We start from the raw sequence: 21,161 nt of genomic DNA on the forward strand, positions 1-21,161 counted from the left end.
GCAATGCAGTGGGTGTCTGCTATAGATTGCCTGATCAGGAAGAAGTGAATGAGGTCTTCTTCAGAAAGTGGAAGAAGCTTCGTATTTGCAGTTTCTCATGGGGAACTTGAACCACCTGATATCAGCCTTCAGGAATCCCAGGCCCCTAAGACCCATGGGTAAGTCTGGAGTAAGTAAGACTGACCCTCAGCAGAGGAAGATCAAGCTAGCAAACACTTCAACAAGCTGGACATACACAAGTCCATGGGACCTGATGGGATGTACCCACAAGTGCTGAGAGAGCTGGCTGATATCATTGCAGGCCACTCTTGATTATGTTTGAAAGATCATGGTGACTGGGGAAGATTTCTGAGGGCTGGAAGAAAGCAAATGTCACTCCAATATTCAAGAAGGAGGACCCAGGGAACTACCCACCAGTCAGCCTCACCTCAGTGTCTGGGAAGTGATGGAGGAAAACTTTCTGGAAGCCATTTCCATACACATGGAGGACAAGAAGGTGATCAGCAGAAGTCAATGAATGGGAAATCATGCCTGACTAACCTGATAGCCTTCTATGAAAAAATGTCTGGCTCGGTGGATAATGAGAGAACAGTGAATGTTACCTTGACTTTAGTACACACATTGACAAACTGAAGAAATACAGACTAGATAAGTGGACAAGTGAGGTGGAGCAAGTCCAGCAATGAACCACAAAGATGATTAAGGGATTGGAGGAACTGTCATATACAGAGATATTGAGAAAGCTGGGACTGTTCAGCCTGGAGAAAAGAAGGTTCGGGGGGAATTATCATTGTATTTAAATACCTGATGAGGGAGATGAAGGAGGATGGAAGAGAGAAGATGGACTAAGGAAGCGGTATCCAGTGACAGGACAAGAGGCAATGGGCACAAATTCTACTTAAATGTAAGAAAAAACTCTTTTTACTCTGGTGATGGTAAATGCTGGAAATGGTTGCTCAGAGAGGTTGTGGAGTCCTCATCCTTGGAGATATTCAGAAGCTGAGTGGACATGATGCTGAACAACCTGCTCTAGTTGATCTTGTTCTAAGCAGGCATGTTAGACTAGATGATTTCCAATTATTTTGTGATTCCGAGAAAGCTACTATGTCCTTAACAGGTAGAAGACTAAGCAAAAATTCTGTGGAAAAAATTAAAATAGCATTATCCTTCAGCTGAGATTACTTTCAAGGATTGAAATCACTCTACCCAGAAGAAAAGAACCAATAGTAATGTGAAAATATTTCATCTGGAGAAAGTTGATGACTTAGAAATTAGTTTACTGATCCACACCATGTTTATTCACATTGTTCCCCTTCAATTTAATGAAAAATACTACTTTACATAGGAGAAAAGGAATCTACCATTTTCCCTGAGGCTTTTAGAAGGTATATTTAGAAAATTGGAGAAACCAAAGGTTTTGAAGACTGTAAAATACCAATACCAGCTGTGATCCAGTCTGCTTAACTTAAAAATCTCAGTTATACCAAAATTTTGATGTGAATGAACTAGCTTCATAAAATTCCCAGTGGAATCTATGGAGAGAGACAGATGCCTTTGAAGGTCTGTAAAGCAAGCTTCAGTTGTATAGTGAAAGTTATTTCTGTATTTGGAAGAGACATGAGACAGTTTTTTTCTGACTGGAAGAAAAATGTCAGCCATGAAATACACTGTTTTGAATGTTCATTTTTAAGTCTAACCCCAACTTTAACTATGGGTAGATAATTTCAGTTTGCCAGAGCTCTCTTCACACAGTCTGCCTCTGATCTATTCCTTCATGTTAAAAAATGAAGTTACATCTGCCTTCTTTCTTTTATTTTCCCTTGCAAAGAAAGCTAGTCTTCCAGATTTATCCCTAATTCACTTCCGAATTTTGGGAAACTCAAGAACAATTTTGAAATTTATTTATTTGTTTTTCATAATTAATACCTTTCTTTCCAAAGTTTTACAATAACAAATACTGCTCTTTGACTACATGATTATTTGTCCAAAGAATGAGACAGAATAAGATGTCCAGTGTGCTGGGAATGAGTTCATGCATTCATCATTTCTCTATCATTGAAGAATAGGACTGGGACCTTGTAGAATGGATTTTGTTTTCAATTGTGCATTTTTTTGTTGTTGTTATCAAAAAGGTATTAAAATCAAGAACTAGGAAGCTTTTAACATCTCAGTTACCTTAAAAAGAGATTAAAGTATTCAGTATAGCTGTGCAATCTGACTAAAGGGTTAGTTTCTACATACAGTATGTATATATGTTATGTAAGTCACTATCTTATAGCACACACATGTGGGAAAAGAAACAGAGTTTGAGAAACAAAAGCAGAAAATCCTATACAGAAAAACATTAATCATGAAATGTAGAAGCACATACAGGATGTTCAGAGGAAAGGTATACAAAGTATCATGGTCAAGGTGAAAAGTAATTCCAGAGGAGCCCTTGGTTTAAGAAAAAGACCTGTTGACCAGGGGGATTTCAATTTCCTTGACAATTCAACCAAGGATATCCATTCTACAATCACTAAAGCAGCATTTAGGCACTTCAAGGTGGAATAAGACTACTTCCTTACTGTTCAATGAACAACAGGATCAGTGGCAAGTGGAGAAATCATCTTAGGAAATGGACCCAGTGTAATAAAATGCTAGGAGATGGTGAACACTTAAGGTCTACTGGTCTCATAAAGTCTAGAATACTCTGGAGAGTATGGTGCATATAAAAAGCCGGAGCTTGCTAAGTACACTGGACTACATAAAGCAGTCTAAAGAAAATGAAGCTTTACTCCTAAATAATTAAATTAGAACCCATTATTATCAAAATCAAATTTAGGAAATTTTATTACCTAAGGAATAGTTGAAAGAGATTGTAGTCAGTGTTTGCAAGAAAAACGTGTCCTGGCCAGAATGCTGAATGAATACAGATTTCAAGAGACTGGAATAGAAGAGCAGAGAGAGATGTTAAAATATATAAATTGTTGTGGTTTCATGTTTTTTTCCCCTCATGCACACATTCAGTACATACTATTCCCAATGTGCTGAAAAGAGGATTTTTGGTTCTAAACAGACTAACATATTTTTATTTCTTCCTTAAAGGAAGAACCATGTTGAAACTGTTAGGTTATGTCATTAAAGGTTCAAGAAGGATCGCAGAGGAAAAATAGCAATAATATCTTATCAAGGAGACAAGTCACTGCCTTGGCCCCTCTCTCAGCTGTCCCAGGAGAGTCTCAGCCTCGTGGGCTGGGAGGGACACCTCATACTGTGAGTCAGCAGGAGAAGCTCTCCAGATCACCTTGCAGACTGAGGGGTATTACTGCCTATGGCACTAATGTTGGAATGCAAGGGAGCAGCGTTTTTGGATTTCACAAGACTTAGTATGGAATGTTAGGGGAGGAATCAAAGGTGGGAAAGGGAGGGATCAAGGTGGTTTGGAGAGAAATAAACATAGCAAAATAGAGGAATAAGGGGATAAAAAGGGTCAGTCAGGTAAACAGATGCTGGTCGGTGCATTTGTGTGGCCATGCCCTGCACCTGATCTCCACACTGTGTCCTGTCCCTTTCTATTTTCTAACTGCTCTGCACAGCCTGTGACGTCTGCTGGGGTCAACCTAGAAACCTGTTTGCATATGTGTGTGAGTGAGTGTGTGTGTGTGTCTGTGCATGAGGTACCTGAAAACCAGGGGATCCAGGGGCCAGCTACTGGATAGGCTGAGTGTCTAAGGCCAGTTACTGGCCTTCATCTTGATCAGCCAGAGAGGGAAAGATGATGAGACCATTGGTGTCATTCATGTTCATGTGAGTGCTATGTTTTCTGTCTGTGTTGATCCTTGTGGCGAGGTGTGTGTATCTGTATATATGTATTCTATATGTGTGTTTACATGTGTGCCTATTGGGAAGGTGCGCTCAGCTTCACTTCTGGCTGGACCTGGGAACAGAGAGCTGCAGCAGCCTTGCCTCCATCAGGCTACTGAACTCAGCAACTCCTAACAAAAACAAAATCAAAAGATAAGTTTCACAAACATCAAGATGTTGTGGTGCTATTTATGGTAAAATTAAAACTCATGTTCAGGAATACATATATCTGAATAAGTAGCTGGTTGTGCAGAAAGAAGTGGTTTTTACATTTCCCTCCAAGATATTTGCACTATATAATTAAAAGATATGATCAGAAGAAAAACAGTTCTACATGTCCCTAAAATATACACAGAATCAAGTAGTTCATATTTTCAGACAGTTTGTTTGAGTCTCATTCAGAACCTAGTTTTTTTCTACACAAGCTTAAGGATGACCTCTCTAAATTTTTCCAGTTATTTTCAATACTAGTGACTTTTTTTCTGAACCAGAATAATTTCATTCCCATTCACTTTCAGTGTCAAATTTCTATGAATGTTGATTTCAATACAATCTATATAAAGTTACTGAAGCCAGTGGAATTATAAAATGACACCAAGGTTCAGTCCATCTTTCAAGTACCCATTACCGACTGTGGCAAAACAGAGGAAGGAAAAAACAAGCCAAAGATGCTTAAGTTCTGATTGCATTTGCAAGGTCAGGTTTTGTTGTTGTTGTTCCGGAAGACCGACTACACTTCATATAGAAATCCATGTGTTGAGTTGTGGGGTTTTTTTGGAGGAGGGCATGGTTGTTTTTTTTAAGAAGAAGAAAATATTTAAAACAGAATCTCATTTAAAGAAGAATGTCCTCTGAATAGAGAAGACCTCGTATATATAAATACCAGAATGGTATTTTGTATTTCCCTTGAATTTACCTTTTGCATGAGTGAAATTGAACTAAAATATTTTGACATTAAATATAACATCATAATAAGATAGAAAAGGAAAAGGAAAAAGAAAGACATGGGCTTGTAAGAATGCTCAGGATTAATTGGAAGCTCCCTCTCTAGGATAACCCTGTAAATTAAGAGGAACATTTAAGGAGACATAACTCCATCTCAAGCTAAGCTCTTTATGAAAGGGGGTTTTGGGGGATTCTAAATTAAATTTTAATTTTTCAGGCCTTAGGCTTCCTCCTTTCAAGCTCCCCATTAATCTTCATTTCCATCTTTTTTATCCTTTAAACATTCTTCCCTTCCTTTCCCTTTCTTCTTGGGTTGTTATACTTTCCTCTATCATGCTATTCAGTCTTTCATGACCCTGGTCTTCCTACCTCAAGCGTTCGATTTAGCCATGCCCTTTTCATCCTGTGTTATAGTTTATCCAGTTACTTCCCCAGTGTGTTGAAGAATCTTTCTAGTATGACTGCTCCCACTCAGATGAGTGCTTCCAATACCACTGGCTGTTATCTGTAACACATACTGAACCTGACTGCACAGTAATGACTCAAGAATTATCTTAGCCATTTTACAGCAACAATACAACTATATAATTTAAATGGTAAAATGTTAAACAGTAGTAATTTGGGCTTCAAGACTTATGAGAAAAGAAAAGCTTACCTTTAGATGTACTAGGAAAGCAAATTATCATCTTGATTTAATTGACAACTTAAAAATTAGTATCAATTTACTAGCTTTTAATTTTGTATCATAGAATTACGAAATAATGGGACATAATTTAAGGAGTTCAGAAATACAGTAGAATGTATGTTTCACATAGCTTAATTAGAAGGATTTCATGTTTGGTTTTTACATGTCATTTTTATATAACGGCAAACTAATGAAGTTTAAACAGGCCAATGCTAATAATTTGACTAAGAAATCTTTGGAATTACTGCAGCAACAGAATGGTATAATTCATACCTCACTGACACGGTCTCAGTACTAAAGTGCTACTGATTACAATGATTCTGCATCTGTGTATCTGTGTAAATTTAAGCAAAAGCGACAGCTCCATGGTTTCTACATCTGATTCATTAATGGTTGGTTATAGTATGTGCACCTGTCTTCCTTCTGCTACTCTAAGTCTTTAAAATGCGGGGTATTTATCACAAAAGCTATCACTTAAGTCTAGTTATATAAACAGTGTTAAAAATGTCTATTTTGCAGCACAGCGTGCCATCTAGTGGAAATATGTTGCAAACAGCACAGCAGTTAGCAGAACTAGAAAAGGTGGTGAAAAACACTGATCACCCCCTTTCCTGAGCTGACCATCATTCTCCCACTATCCATTTGTACTTTGATTAATGAACACCTGACATATTTTTGAATCTTCGTTTCCAACTAACTCTAGCCAAATATTTGAGATGGTATTTGAGGACTTGTTATAAATTATTCAAATGAATTGGAATTGAGCACAACTATTTTGAAAGCTGTGCATGAATTATTAGAGTCTCTTTAATGAAAGCTAACTTTCAACTGCAGAAGCCCAAGAGCTTAATTAACTGCTCACTGAGACACTGCAGAGTAACTCACCCTCCACAAACAATTCCTGTGGCTTCAGGGTTTTTCTTTTCTTCATACTGGGACATACAAAAAAATACTGGCAGTACTCCCTGTTCTTGCACTGATGTACAACAGCAAATTTTGAAAGAGAAATTTCATAGAAACACAGAATCACAGAATGGCTGAGGTAGGAAGGGACCTCTGGAGGTCATCTGGTCCACTTCCCCTGCTCAAGTAGGGCCATCTAGAGCCAGTTGCCTAGGACCATGTCCAGGTGACTTCTGAAGATCTGCAAGGATGGAGACACCACAACCTGTCTGGGCAACCTGTGCCAGTGACTGATCACCCTCACAGTAAAAAGGTGTTTCCTGATGTTCAGAATGAACCTCTTGCATTTTGGTTTGTGCCCATTGCCTCTGGTCCTGCCACTGAGAACCACTGAGAAGAGCCTGGCTCCATCTTCTTTAGACCTTCCCTTCAGGTATTCATATATATATTGAGAAGATAGCCCCTGAGGCTTCTCCTTTGTAGGCTAAATAGTCCCTGGTCTTTCAGACTTTCCTCACAGGATAGATACTCCACTCCATCATCTCTTGTGGCACTCTGTTGGACTCCTTCCACTACGTCCATACCTCTCTTGTACCGGGGAGCCCAGAACTGGACACAGTACCCCAGGTGTGGCCTTACCAGTGCTGAGTAGAGGGGAAGGATCACCTCCCTCAGCCTGCTGGAAGTCCTTTGCCTACTGCAGCCCTGGATACTGCTAGCCGCCTTTGCTGCAAGGGTACACTGCTGGTTCATTTTTGACTTGCCCAACAGAACTCCTTCGTCCTTTTCTGTAAATCTGCTTTCCAGCTGAGTGGCCCCAATACATACTGGTGGATTCATTTCAAAGAGGAAAAATATATTGGCTTTGTTACCACATATTCTGATGTTATCATGTATTCTGCTACATATTTAAAGGAATTATTAATTTATCTTTGCTTTTTCTTCCCACAAATCCACACCAGACATGGGTTTCATCACCCTTCAAATGCACACATCATCATGTACATCACTTCGTAGATTTAACACACAAAAATTCAGTCTGGAGAACATATCTGTTAACTAAGTGCGCATTCTCTGATTTTGGTGGGACAACTAAGTCATGACCTTCTCTTCTAGTAGCTTTTATTATTTCATCTTCAGAAAGCTTTCTGCTGACATGAGTACACCAGCCATCCTCACACTGCTGAGTTAATAACTGAGCATTAAGGTGTAGCCAGGTGTGATAGCATGCAGCTGCCTGTCTTACCAGCGCCTAAAAAGAAGGGAGAAGGAGAGATGGCTGCATTCAACATTTCTTGAGGAACTCAGGAAGAATTATTTCACCTCTTGTTACAGTGGAAAATACTGGTTTGAGCGCCTCGCATTCTTACTGTTTGGTTTAGTCAGTTCACATCAATCCAAGGCCATACCTCTTCTGAAAGATAAGTCCTGCTCTTGCTCTGAAAAGACACGCAGGGGCAGGGCTGAATTATCTCTTTTCACATCGGTGTGGTTTAAATGGACTGAAGCTAATTGTGAAACTGTGCCCCAGAGGCAAGCTGGCTGATGAGCAGTACCATTCCTCTCAGATGCTCCCAGTGCTGGCTCACAGATCCCACTGCATTGTGAATTCAGAGACCTCAAGTTTCCCATGCCTCTTGTGTGCTCACTGAAGAAGGAAAGCTCTTCTGAGGCTGTAAAATCTCACCTTGGTTCCCAGCTCCTGTTAAGATTCAAGATTACCCAAGAGCTATACAAAATATCCAAATGAGGTGTGGAGGCATTCCCCACCCTCCCCCCCATTTTTAACACTGGTGTTCATAAACTAATGACTGGATCACTTCAATCTACTAAATCTAATTAAATACAGCTGGAGGAAGAAAGAATTTATCAAAGGAATCTCAGAGGAGAAGAGGAAGAACAGACCATGCAGCTTTAAGAAATGGGGGAGGGGGATAAGAGAGACAGGGAACAAGCTTCCTGATCTTGTAATTTAATCTCAGTTCCCAGAATCGTACTGGAAAAAAAAAATCATCAGCTGATCTATTTATAGCCTTTGGAAAATGAAAGACAATGTTAAGAACAAATCTCTTCAGAGCAATGCAATTTAAAAAAAAAAAAAAACAAAAAACCAGGTCCTATGGGTAGAAAGAAGTGTAACTCACTGTTTCCTAACTTGTAGCATTGGCTCAGATGACCTTACAATAACACTTAGGACACATGGTACAAAGCAAAGAAGTGATAGAGTGGGAGTAAAGCTTGCTGGAAAACTGTACAGGCTGACTAAATCAGAGGTACCATCAAAATGACAGTTTTGAGCAGGGTTCTTCAGTCTGTCTTTGACAGTTTCTAATCTTAACATAAATCAGTAAATGTCAAATTGCAGCAGAAAGGGGGACAAGTGCTGAGATGTATAAACGTGAGTGTTGTTTGTAAGATTGAAAGAAAAAAAAAAGGAAAAAAAAAAAGTTGTTCCGCTTTGCTCATAATCCAGACAGCACATAACAAGAACATACAGAAGTACAGGAAACATGACCTACAAAGAATGACTGTATGTATGAGGACTGTTTAGTCTGTAGAAGACTAAGGGCATAGTCTTTGTATGAATAAGGGTTGTTGTTGCAAAGAAGAAAGGAATAATTTATTCTTAGTGTCCATGGGGAATAAGAAAAACATTTCCATTACAGGAGGTTCTTAAGGACAGATTTGACAAATATTTGGTAGGTACGGTTTGGACATAGTTAATTTGAAAGTAAAGGAATCACTTATATGACTCTTAAGGTTAATTCCTTTTATAATTTCTATGACTGTAGATGACAGACGTATTGACCAAACTATTAAGCATATTTCCTGTGTCCGGAACTAAAATTCTAAGAGGTCTCTGGTAAAAATCAAAGTCCTTTCTGTTCCTGGATCTGTTTGAAATTTAAGGAGGGAATGAAGGCTCCCTGTACTATTTTTTTTTTTTCTTTTCTTCAGAGGAAATAATACTGAAAAAAAAAAAGAAGGGGAAACCTTTGAATTGGACAATGACTGTCTCTTTATACTTTACTTGAAGTTAAGGACATTTGTAATGTTCTCATAAATACTTTTAATTCTCAGTGTAAGTTCTGAACAATGAGTAGCTTTATTGTCATTTTAAAATTATTGGTTTGGAATAAATTAATCTGCCTCTTCTTGTCCTTCTTCTCCCATGCCAAGCCTTTTTATCCATATGTGTAACATAACACATGAATCTGACTGAATGACACAACCGATCATTTTAAAGAAGAGGAAGGGGACTTGGGAAAGAAAAGGAAATAAGGTAAGACTTCCGATAGGGCTACTAAGATCTCAGAATTTCTGAGTAGATGTTTTCATGACAGGAGTCCGGACACTACACACCATTTTTCCTACAAAAAATGACAGTCTCAAAGTTATACCAAGTTCTGGTTCAATTAGTTTCCCGCATATACGATGGCCCAGCAGTGACCGCCTGGGTGCTTTGCAGGACAGCAGCTCCCTGTGGGCCGGGGGCCAGGGGTGTCAGGGGCTCCCCAGGGCTTCCATCAGGGCAGGGCCTGGCAGCTGGGGCCTGTCCCGCCACCCCAGCCAGGAGTGGAGCAGCCAGGGGGGCACCAGGGCACACCAGCCATGGGGCATCAGGCATCTCCCTGGGGAGAGGGGTAGGCCACGACCAGGCCGGGACGTGGGCTTGTGGGTGGGCCCGGCTCAGCGAGACCCGCGGCCGGGCAGCTCAGGGCTGCGGGCTGCTGGGGACCGGCCCTGCTGCAGCGTCGCTGGGGCAGGGGCTGGTGACCCTGGGTGGGCTGACGTGGGGTCCTGGGCTGTGGGCAGGGTGGGGGGAGCACCAGGGGAAGCTGGACAGGGATAGTCAGGACTGTTGGTGCCTGCAGAGCCTTGCAAATAACCTTGAAAATGTTAGATAAGGCATTCCTAATGATGTGCTGACCTGGGAATCATGACTGTCAGGTATTCGCGAGGGAATATTATAAACATTCTCTCATTATTAAAGATGGAAAAAAAAAAAGAAAAAGATTTTACCAAGCAGTAGCAAAAATAAAAAAAAAAAAAAAACAACCCCCAAACCCCTTAAATTATGTCCTTCCTACAAAAAAAGGGCTCATTTAATTAAGCAGCCTTCTTCAAACTGTAACCTTCTCTAACTCAAGACCGTCCAAAAGCCTCATGTGCACTTCAGGTGAGAGGTTACAGTAGGCAGTAGGCCTACCATGTGCTGCAGCGTTCAAGGACACGTGTTTTATTAGCAAAATTGACTTTCTATTGCTTCACTTCATCTACAATGTTGAAAGATATTCCTAGATCAGTGCTTTCATTCTCATAGAAAGTACTGTTTTTCACTTTTTGCCAACAATGTCACCTGAGTAGAAGGACCTACCACTATTTCTACAGTGAAGAAGAACCATCCCTTATGGTCTACCCTGTGAAAACATTGCATAGTTCTGCTTTCTGTGCGCAAGGAATTTGTGTGTTTATGCCTCATAGCCAACTTTAGTATTAAATGCCTATTAAAATTAGATCTGTGTATGAATTTCACACAGCTTGTTTTCACAGTTTGTTTCCAATTTAAGGCTCTATCCTAGCTCAGGTTCACTGATTGTCATACTTGCTGTATCTTCAGAATCATACCTGTGTAGAAACAGCACAGTATGGGGGTACAACTTTGCATTCAGGAGCAGGTGACAGAGGTGCTCTGGCTGTTTTCTGATGCCATGGGCGTAACCACAGAATACCTGTGAAGTGGTACCTTCCCATACAAAGGATCACCACCACACAAGTTTGCTACTATAAATATGGATATAAGAAGACACTTGCCTTCTGTGCTTTTATTTAGAAGAATACACAGACACTCAGAATAGAAATTTTGGGTCAAATCACGTGGCCCGCATTCTCGTTCTTCTCAGCCAGTGATACCAGAAACAGACCCATGCAAATCACGTCACATTGATTCAAGTCATACGGAAAAGGGTGTAAAAACTTTCATAACATAAAATATGAAGCAAACTATGATTGTTTGCACCAAACAAATGAAAGAATTGCAAGAGTTCATTCTGGTTTATTCTGTTGCTGCTGTCCTATCATCTCACTCTTCTACAGGGCCAGCTACACCATACATAGGACAAAAGTTCCTAGCTTCTTTCAAACAAGCAGGACTTACAAGTCTATGCAAACTGCCAAATGCTGTATCACCTCAGGCTAACTGTTTCTCTCCTTTTTTCTAATTTCTCTCAAAGGCCAGACTCATCAAACAGAGTAGTCTTCCAGCATCTCTGAAGGTCGGCAGGTTGAGATTAATTTGCACAGGAGTGAGGAACAAATTCCAGGGAGAAGCATCATTACGAGCTCCAACAATTTCCTTTTTGCTTTCATCTCTCTGACAGCCCATCAGTTCTCTTGTTCATACATTGGCTGCTAATGCACATTTTTGTCTTCTACCTCTCTGCCTTTCCCAGAGAACCTTTGTAATTGGGACAAACTTTCATGTGCAGATAGTGTTTGAATTGATAGAGCTAACAAAAAAAGTTAGCAAACAGAACAAATTGCCACAAGCCATCAGAGCTGAGCATGCAGGTAACTGGCCCTTGATGTATCTTACAGGGATACCATGGTTAAAGCTGGCAATGGCTTCCAGTGTTTGAATGGGGTTCAAATGGAGGAAGGGTTTTAAAAAATTCACTCTAATTAATTGAAATTCTTTAAATATGCCCTTCATTTAAAGACAGCCTATAGAATCTTCCCAGTAATTAAATAATTTGAAAAGGTGGTAGGAGATGAAGGAGAGGGAAGTAAGAGAACTGTAGAACTGGCAGTATCATTAACATTATGTTAGTCAAAAATTATATACTCACGTTATCCTGCTGGACCCCAAATTGATGGGTTAAGCACAGTTGTGAGTTTCTGAATGAAGTGACTGTAACCAGGAAAAAACCTCAACATCCAAAGGTTATGTTTTTACAAGCAAACTGTTACAAGCATATCTTATCATTCATCATGATTACATTTGTCAGAGCACATATTCACATGCACTTTTTATCAAGCTTGTAAGTATTTTTATTCACTCACCGTCTGAGGGTAGAAAGAGGAAAGAGAGGAGGCTGACTGAAGTACGACATGTTGTAGCTTTTGTAAAGAATTACAAAGTTAGGTAAATTTTTCATTTTTATCTTTGTTTCCCATTAAATCTTCCCCTCTTTTCCACCCCATATATACATTTCTTACACTTGTATAAATTTGGACTAGCCGTTCAGCAGTGGATGAATTTATTTAATGAATTAGAGATTCATTCCCCTATATGCCATCTTTTTCTGACACCAAATCACCTTCATATGAATTGCCTGCAGGCTGCACACTTGTACTGCATTTATGATGGAACTTATGATGACATGATGACTTTTCCAGGCTCCAGCTGTAATGCATCTGGTGTTTATGGAGGTCAAAAGAGCCAGAAAACTGTGCTTTTGCTTTTTTTCTGCCAGTTCATGTCTTTTTTTCAGCACGAAAGTTTCAACAGGTGTTATCCATTGTAAAAGAAAAAAAAGGAAAAAAACCAAAACTTTACAGATGTGACCTCTTAGGAAAGGAAACTTGCTGCAGAAACTATACCTTTTGCAGTATTCTGCATTCTGCTCCTGTAAACCTTTTCTGGACAAACAAACATTGTCACAGTACAGTCATATAGCTGGGTAGACAGCCTCTGATGTATCTGAAAAGATAGCTGCAAATTAAAAAAGAACATATTCTTCAGACTACAGATATATTTTCAGGTGAAGGTGAACAGGAGCATGCACATCTGTCTTTCTAACATAGAGGGATTGTGATATTTAAACTTGAAATTACACAGACAGGAAAGAAGAAAAATAATTTCCAGGATGGAGGTCTGTTCACTTCCACTCAGCTACAGGTTTTTTTATAGTGGAAGAAAGATAGCTTCTTAACAGTTTCTCCTGTTTCTTTTGTCTTGCAGTCCGATTCTGAGCCAAGATGTCCGATATCCTTTGCCTGAATAAATAGGTAAGCAGAACCATATTCATGAGCTAAGGAATGTGCACAGACAGAACTGCATTGTTTTCTCTGAAGAGTTCTCTGTGATGGGGTGTTCGTTAAACCATCATATCATTATGTCTCACAAAGATTGTGCTGAAAGGCAAGTTTACAAATTGCTTTGTGATTTTCTTGTCAAACAAAGTTATGTAAAAAGAAGAATTTGAAGAGTCTGGTCATTCCAAATAATTAGCATGCAGCATAAAATACGCTACATATTTCCACTGACAGAAGATGAGTTGCTTCTGCTTCTCAACCAATGTTTTCTGCTTACCATATCTTGTTTAACATACAGTATCTAGCACCACTTTAAATGTATTAGGTAAAAAATAAGCCCTTTATAAATTCACTGTAACTACAGTAAAAGCAGTTAGTTTAAGATATAGTTCTAAACTGCCAACTGGACAAAATTAAAGATAATTTCTCTGTGTGCATTGGACCAAAAGAATTACTTTCAAGCTCTCTGATAAAGTCTCACCAAATCCAAATCAAGTTTCCAAAGAAAGCATTTTCTGGGTTGCTGGTTGGTCTGTCCCAGCACTGGGAACACTGAAATGTGTTTCTTCTTACCCTGGGTCATGCCTGCCACCTAGATCTAGCGATTCCAGAATCTGTGATTTAGGAGCAATAAAAATGCCAGTTTTCATATTCCTTACAATGCAATAAAGAAACTGCAAGACTCTGGGGTCTAAATGAAGTTCATTTCTTGAGTTGTCAGTAGTTAGCCTGGAAGTCATGGTTCTGGATAACCTTCTTAAGGTTTTGATTTTTGAGTCTGTGTCTTAAAGTGCTGGGGCGTGGAGACAGGGCAGTAGTAGTGCCAGGGCAGTGTGAATGGTACTCCGGCTGCCACAGAGCCTGGCAGTCCTCCTGCAGATGTTCAGTGAAATGGGAATTAGACAAGACCTTGCAGCTGCAGAGGCCTAGGAACTTCCAATCAAAATTGAGCTGAAATCAAATTCTAAGAAAACAACATTCTCCACAAACTGGCAGTTCCCCAAATTCTGCAGTTGATCAACAGAGTAATGAGAGAGCTGTTAAAACATAGCATCAGACTATTTTGCAAATAAAAAAATAAACCCCAGAAAAAGATGCATACACTTGTTTTATCTGCCAACATCTTGCCATCAATACAATCTGTAAAATAACTCTACCTTTCCTCATCTGCTACAGTTAACCAGGGATGTGAGCTACAGATTTAAACAGAAAGACTAGACATTCACCTTTTTCCCCTCACGTTGTCACATGTAACTTGCGTTATGGGGCAATTTTCCTGGAGAAGGTCATTTTCTACCTTCCTTCTCTCTTCACATGCAATATCTTGCAGCTACCTTAGCAGCTGCCATAAACTGCTTTTTCTACATGTTTTCAGTATTTTCCTGGTTGCAAGAACATTACTATTTTCTTTCCAGACACAGCTCTCTTCCTGACAACAGGATTATCTGCCACATATTGTAATTACTTGATTTCACATGGGAGTTCACTTTTATCTTCTTTCCTTTCACACCTCTGCAGTCCCTTAGATCAGCTCCAGCAATACTATTAGATCTTACTGCAGTTCCCACTGCAGTAAAATTCTTTGTGGTGGGATGGCATATAGTACTGCTCTCAGAAAAATCTCAGGATCAGCTTAGAAACCTTCATTACTGAAATGAACTGATGATTCCACGATCATTCAGGATAAGTTTCTTCTGGTGGTTTAGTTGCCATTCTGCCACCGCTGCCACTACAACCGGGGGTATTAGCAATAACTAAAGATTAGAGATTAACAGATGAAGTTTAGAAAAACCAGCAACTTTCACTTTCTCTTTTTGTCATTAATAGATTTCATGCAGAACAGGATCATTTGCACTGCACTGTCGCTTCTTTTTCATTTAAGATAGTTTATTTTAATTGAGACCCAAATAAGCTGAGATGCACAGGCAAAGATGACACAGGGAAATAACACACCACGCCCAGACTACAATTTCATGTTTATTAAAAACAAAAAAATCATAAATGGACAAAATGGGGAGGTATACAAAGTGACTACACACACTAAAATTAAGATGTCTAGCTGTATGTGTTCATGGGTGATCTAGATGTCAAAACTTCAAATAGGGCAAAGTCAAAGGAGATCCATGAAGAAATTCAGTTGCCAAAAACATGCTATAAAACTTGTGTATTGGAAATGCTCTAGATATCCCTTGTCGATTCCATTTGCCCTTCCTGAAGGGCACATGTCTCCCTTATTCCTGTGTCGTATCTGACAGTGTTGGGGTGTTTTGACGGTTTTGACCGTTATTAAACATAGATAAAGCTATCATGAATCAGGTTAACTTAAACATTTAATTTCTGACTATGATCATCTCAGAGCTTTTCTTTTCATATGTGAAACCAGGAAACAAGGGTGATTTTCTTTTTTTATACCACTTTATGTTTGTCTGAATTTTACCTGAGTTATTGATTCACCTGTCTCATAAGATTCTGGCACAATTCTTCATGGTCTGCTGTCATCCTCAGTAAGATGAATAATTTTGTATAAGCAAACTTTGTCATTTCACTGATGATTCTTTTTTTCTGGTACATATATGAGTATGTTCAACAGCCTATATCCCAGAGCACAGCACTGGGCAGAACTCCAGTTAAATGCTCCATCCATGGAAAGACAAGATTATTTAACTATACTCTCCATTTCCTACTTTTGAAATGACTATTCAGCTTAGCTTTTATCTCACGACTGCAAAGTTTCCTTAAAGTCATTTAGTGAGGAATTTTGCCAAAAATATCCTGAAGTCCAATTATATCAGTGGGATCGTTCTGATCTGTATCCTTCTAAAGAACTCCAAGGGGTTTGTAAGATGACATTTCCCTTTACAAAACCCCTGTTGACTCACACCTTTAGTGGAGCAATACAATTCTACTAAATCATTTTGACTGTTTTGCCCTGTACAAGTGTCGGGCTCAGTGCCCTATAATTTCCTGCATTCCTTCTGGAAAGCTTTCTAAAGACTGACATAATACTTTTCCTTCCCACACACACTGTCTTTTGGTACAGAGGAAGTTGTTAAGAGAACGTTATACACTGCCACTAATACCTCAGATACTTAATCTCTGGATTTTCTTAGTGATAACCAACTAGTATACTGTTTTATTAGCAAAATATTTGCAACTTAAAAACAAGACTGTTTTTAATGATGGATACATCACACTTCTACAAATTTCTAAACAAAACTTCCTAGAATCCTCTCCCTCCTTTCCTTCACGTTCATTAAAAATATATATCAGGATAGTCCTATTTTAACAAGCAAACAGAAGGAGTGAATTTTATTGGGGGAAAAAAAAGAAAAAAGTTAAGAACAACAGTGATTACCATACGTTAACATTAGACTTCCAGATTCTTTATGAGGGGTTGTCTTGTCTTGAATGACTTTAGATGTCTTAGTCTTTAGATGACTAAACATTTAAATGACAGCAAACATGTTTCTTCTAGAAAAAAAATATCTATCAGAGTATGAAAAATGTTCACATTTTCTAAAGCAAAAAGACATGCATTTAAGTACTCAGTATTTCTCATCTTCTGGTAACAAACAATAAGATTTAATAAAATTAAAAAGTTCTGAAAACAATGGTACTGCAAGACATGCTAAAGCAGGAAGACTTCAGAAAAGGACACATTTGAGAGAAGCTCACACTGACAACCCCATCACTGAAAAAATATTCCAGAGTAAGTTAGATGACAAAAATAGTTTAGATGTATTTCAGTAAATAGGAGTCAGTTTTATTACATGTTAAGTGGCTTAAATTACTGGTTGAGCATATTCAGTGCTAGAAGTCATAGGACTTTTAAATTAGAGTGTTTAGAACCGTGAAACCTGAGAATAGGTGTTCTGTATAAGGAACTGTTGCCATATGCTATGGAATGTCTGTTTCAAAAACAGACAGTATTATTGTAATTGCAATTTTGTCGTTCTTTCTTTATTCATCACTAAATTTCTTGAATATTCTCATTTGTACTCTGGGGTATAAATCAGTACTGAGACTTCACTTCCAAGCTTACGTAGATAGAAAAATCCTGTAGTTATCAGGTCTTCTTAAGGCTGCTGAGATCACATAGTTAAATTAGTATTTTAAGTTAGTCTAAATCCTCATTAACTGCTTCTAATTTATTTGGAGCCTAGGTCTACTTTTTCCAGAAGAATTTAAAAGGCAGACACTGAAGTTGAAAAGAGCCTTCCTATTTTCAAGGTTCTTGTACTTTTTGTTGCAGGGATGAAACTTTCTGTAGACCTTTTCTTACACTTGACTTGGGCTTCTGTAGGTTTCTTCCCATCAGAAGCATCTAATTCTTGTTGACTTTCTATGCAGGACAGGGAATTCCTGCTGTAGGACTCTACTGCTCTTTACCTGTCCCAGTTTCCTTGGGTGAATGGGGTTTTTGTGTGAGATGATTGTGTTTTTTCTGCATCTTCTTCCTATTCATGTTCTCTGTTTTAAGAAAGATTCTTACAGAATTCTTCCTCCCTGCACATTAAGCAAAGCTATACTCTTACCTATCCAGGACTGCTGTACAAGTGCGGATAACTTTATGAGCGTTCACAGATCTAAATAAGTGCTTGTAGAATCAGGTCAGTGTGCATTTCTGAAGACTTTCTTTGTGTTTCATCGTAACCAGGCAATTTCATTCTGGAGTGCAATATTTTTTCCTTGCCTCATCAAAAACATATACACATTGTTTACTAGTCATTTATCAAGCAGAAGACACCATCAAGATGAAGAAAAATCTGGGCAAGACAGCAGAATAAGCAAGTGCACCAGATTCAGATTCTACAGTGAGAAAGGCTTAAAAGCAAAAACTGAAAATGTTTTATTTCTGTCCAACAGATACCTAAAACTCAGTAGAAGTTTCGAACATGCAACTCTCACCACACTCAGATGCATGCTGTCCTTAACCATGCCAAGTCTCTGTCCCATACAAGTAATGCCTGGCTGCAGAAATTGAGCAAAGCACTATGTAATACTCTTCTAGGGCCAACCTGTTAAGTCTGCTCCAAGTGCCTAACAGAAAAGACTGGCCCACTCACAAAATGAAAGGACAGCTTCTCTTCATAGACATGTACCGGAAAATGAAGACCATGAGGTCAAGCTACTGTGAAAAAGGGGGCAGTCTTCATTATACAGAAAGCAGGAGATTGTGTTAAAAACAATCTTCAGCATGAATTTAAACATGCTTCTCCCTCCAGCAATCACAAGTGAGAAGGGCAGAAGGACAGGTCTCTTGCTGAGATTTCAATATGAGACCTAACAATTCGCAAGGGAGTTCAAGATCCATGTGGTCTTAGAGCATTAGAGAGGTTAGTTTTGCACCTATCTATAAGTATACCTAAAAAGATGTTACTTCGCTCTTCTCATGCTTAAGGTGAGTGGACTTCAGCCATTTGTACCCTAGAAGTCAGTAGAGACACAAGCCAAACCTTATGCCCAATTTGTTAAGATGTGCCAAAAAAAAGTCTTTCCTGGGCCTTGAATCTCATGTTTGTTATCATCTCTGTCAACAGACCGCATGTGTACTTATCAGCTGGTATATTGGGGCATGCACGGAAACTATAGGTTTGACACCCCTTAGGCCAGGAAAAGCACAGGATGCACAGTTCCTTTTCACAGTTCTCGAAAAACACCGTAATTACTGTCTCATGCATGTTTTGTCTTTCATAAAAGAAAGAGTGAAGCATGCTTCATTCTTTAAAGGACGTTTGTGACCACCTTTATGGATACAAAGTAAATGGAAAGCTTGAAACAATTCCTTGAACAGTATAAAGAGAAGAGAAGGGAAGAGAAGAGAAGGGAAGAGAAGAGAAGAGAGGAGAAGAGAAGAGAAGAGAAGAGAAGAGAAGAGAAGAGAAGAGAAGAGAAGAGAAGAGAAGAGAGAATGGAATAGGAGTATTTCAGTTGGAAGGGACCTACTGACCATTTCAGGACTGACCAAAATTTAAAATGTATTATTAAGGGCATTGTCCAAATGCCTCTTAAACACCGACAGGCATGGGGCATCAACCACCTTTCTAGGAATCTTGTTCCTGTGTTCGACCACCCTCTTGGTAAAGAAATGTTTCGTAATTCCAAGTCTGAACTTCCCCTGACGTAGCTTTGAACCATTCCCATGTGTCCTGTCACTGGATACCAGGAGAACAGTACCTCCCTCTCCACTTCCCCTTCTCTGGAACCTGTGGAGAGCACTGAGGTCACCGCTCAGTCTACTTCTATCCAAATCAGACAAACATAGTGTCCTCAGCAGCTCTTTACAGGACATAACTTCCAGGCCCTTCACCAGCTTTGTGGCTCTCCTCTGGATGCATTCAAGTACCTTAACATCCTTTTTAAATTGTGGGGCCCAGAACTGCACACAGTACTCAAGGTGAGGCTGCATCAACACTAAATACAGCAGGATAATCACCTCTTTTGCCCAGCTGCCCTCATGGCTGCCAGAGCACAAGAGGATGGCTAGATGAGAAATAACTATATTTTCCTAGATTTTAAGTGATTAATTTTCAGTGTTCCCTACCGAACATGAAGGCTTTGTATATTGTCCTTAGAGGATACCCAAGTATGCATGGAGTCCTGGCACATAGCACTGAACTTGAGACCACACATGCCACATCCATAGTGACTGGGTTTTGTGGTTTTTAAGTTAGTGTATGTTCAAGTGTTCTGTCAATAGGGTCATGAGAGTCTAGGTTAAGTAAAAATTTGAAATTCTGGCTGCATCTAAGAAAAACATAGCTTTTTGCTGTCTAGAAGTAGGAAAAAATCTTTAGCTTTCGAAAATTCTCTACGCTTTAAAATGGAATGTTATAGAAACATAATTTTCATTTATTCTTTAAAACAATCCCACTAATCCCACAGCATCAGCAGCACAGGCCAAGAGACACCAAACTTCTTACAACTACTGACACAGCTAGCTGAGGCAGCTGGACATCACATAGAGAACTGTATCCTCACAGAAGATTTGTTTTAAATTCTTCCTCTTTAATAGTGGCCTGTTTCAGTGATTTCACATATATCCTTCAGGTGCTTTTTACTTTCCAGTCATTTTGTCCAATTTAAAAACTTTTCCCTTTCAGTGAAAAGAGAAGCTTAGTTAAAATGAAAAAGGTCATGCTAGTCTTTCTTATGCTCTGAATCACGAATTAGTTCTGCTCAGTAGAACATCCCCAGGCTCAGTATTTTCTCCTGAGAGATTGTGCCCTGAGGTAAATGTTCAATAATATTTTGTATTTCTGTGTAGAATTCAGAATGTTCTTCATACCTGGATGCCAAAGGTTTTCCCCAAAACATCTCACTCAGTAAGCCCTCTCTGGATATTCGTGGGGTTTTTATTGCAGGATGTGTACTCTCAGTTTTCCAAATTGCACTATTGCCCAGGGCATTCTTCCTAGTAATTTTCTCCCCAGACTCACCTAAACCCCTGTCAAACAGCAGGGAAGCAAATCAACAAGGAACTTAACTCTTGTAGAAATTTTCTAGCTATGTTGCAGTCAGCTGCCAGCTTTTTCTGTTGCCCACTATTTGGTCTCTTTTTCCTTTCAAAGCAGTGTCTTTTTTTTTTCCATGTCCACCAAGCATCTCCACCCAGTTTACCCTTAGAGATTGCATCTCCCAGATTCCTTAGGATTAAATAAACCAAGGGAGTTGGAGTGGAGCTATTTTTAAAGAAACAGACTCTTGTATTATGCCCTGAAACACAAAACTGCAAGTCCAGTAA

Source organism: Harpia harpyja, chromosome 4, assembly GCF_026419915.1.
Source record: "Harpia harpyja isolate bHarHar1 chromosome 4, bHarHar1 primary haplotype, whole genome shotgun sequence".
Taxonomy (NCBI): Eukaryota; Metazoa; Chordata; class Aves; order Accipitriformes; family Accipitridae; genus Harpia; species Harpia harpyja.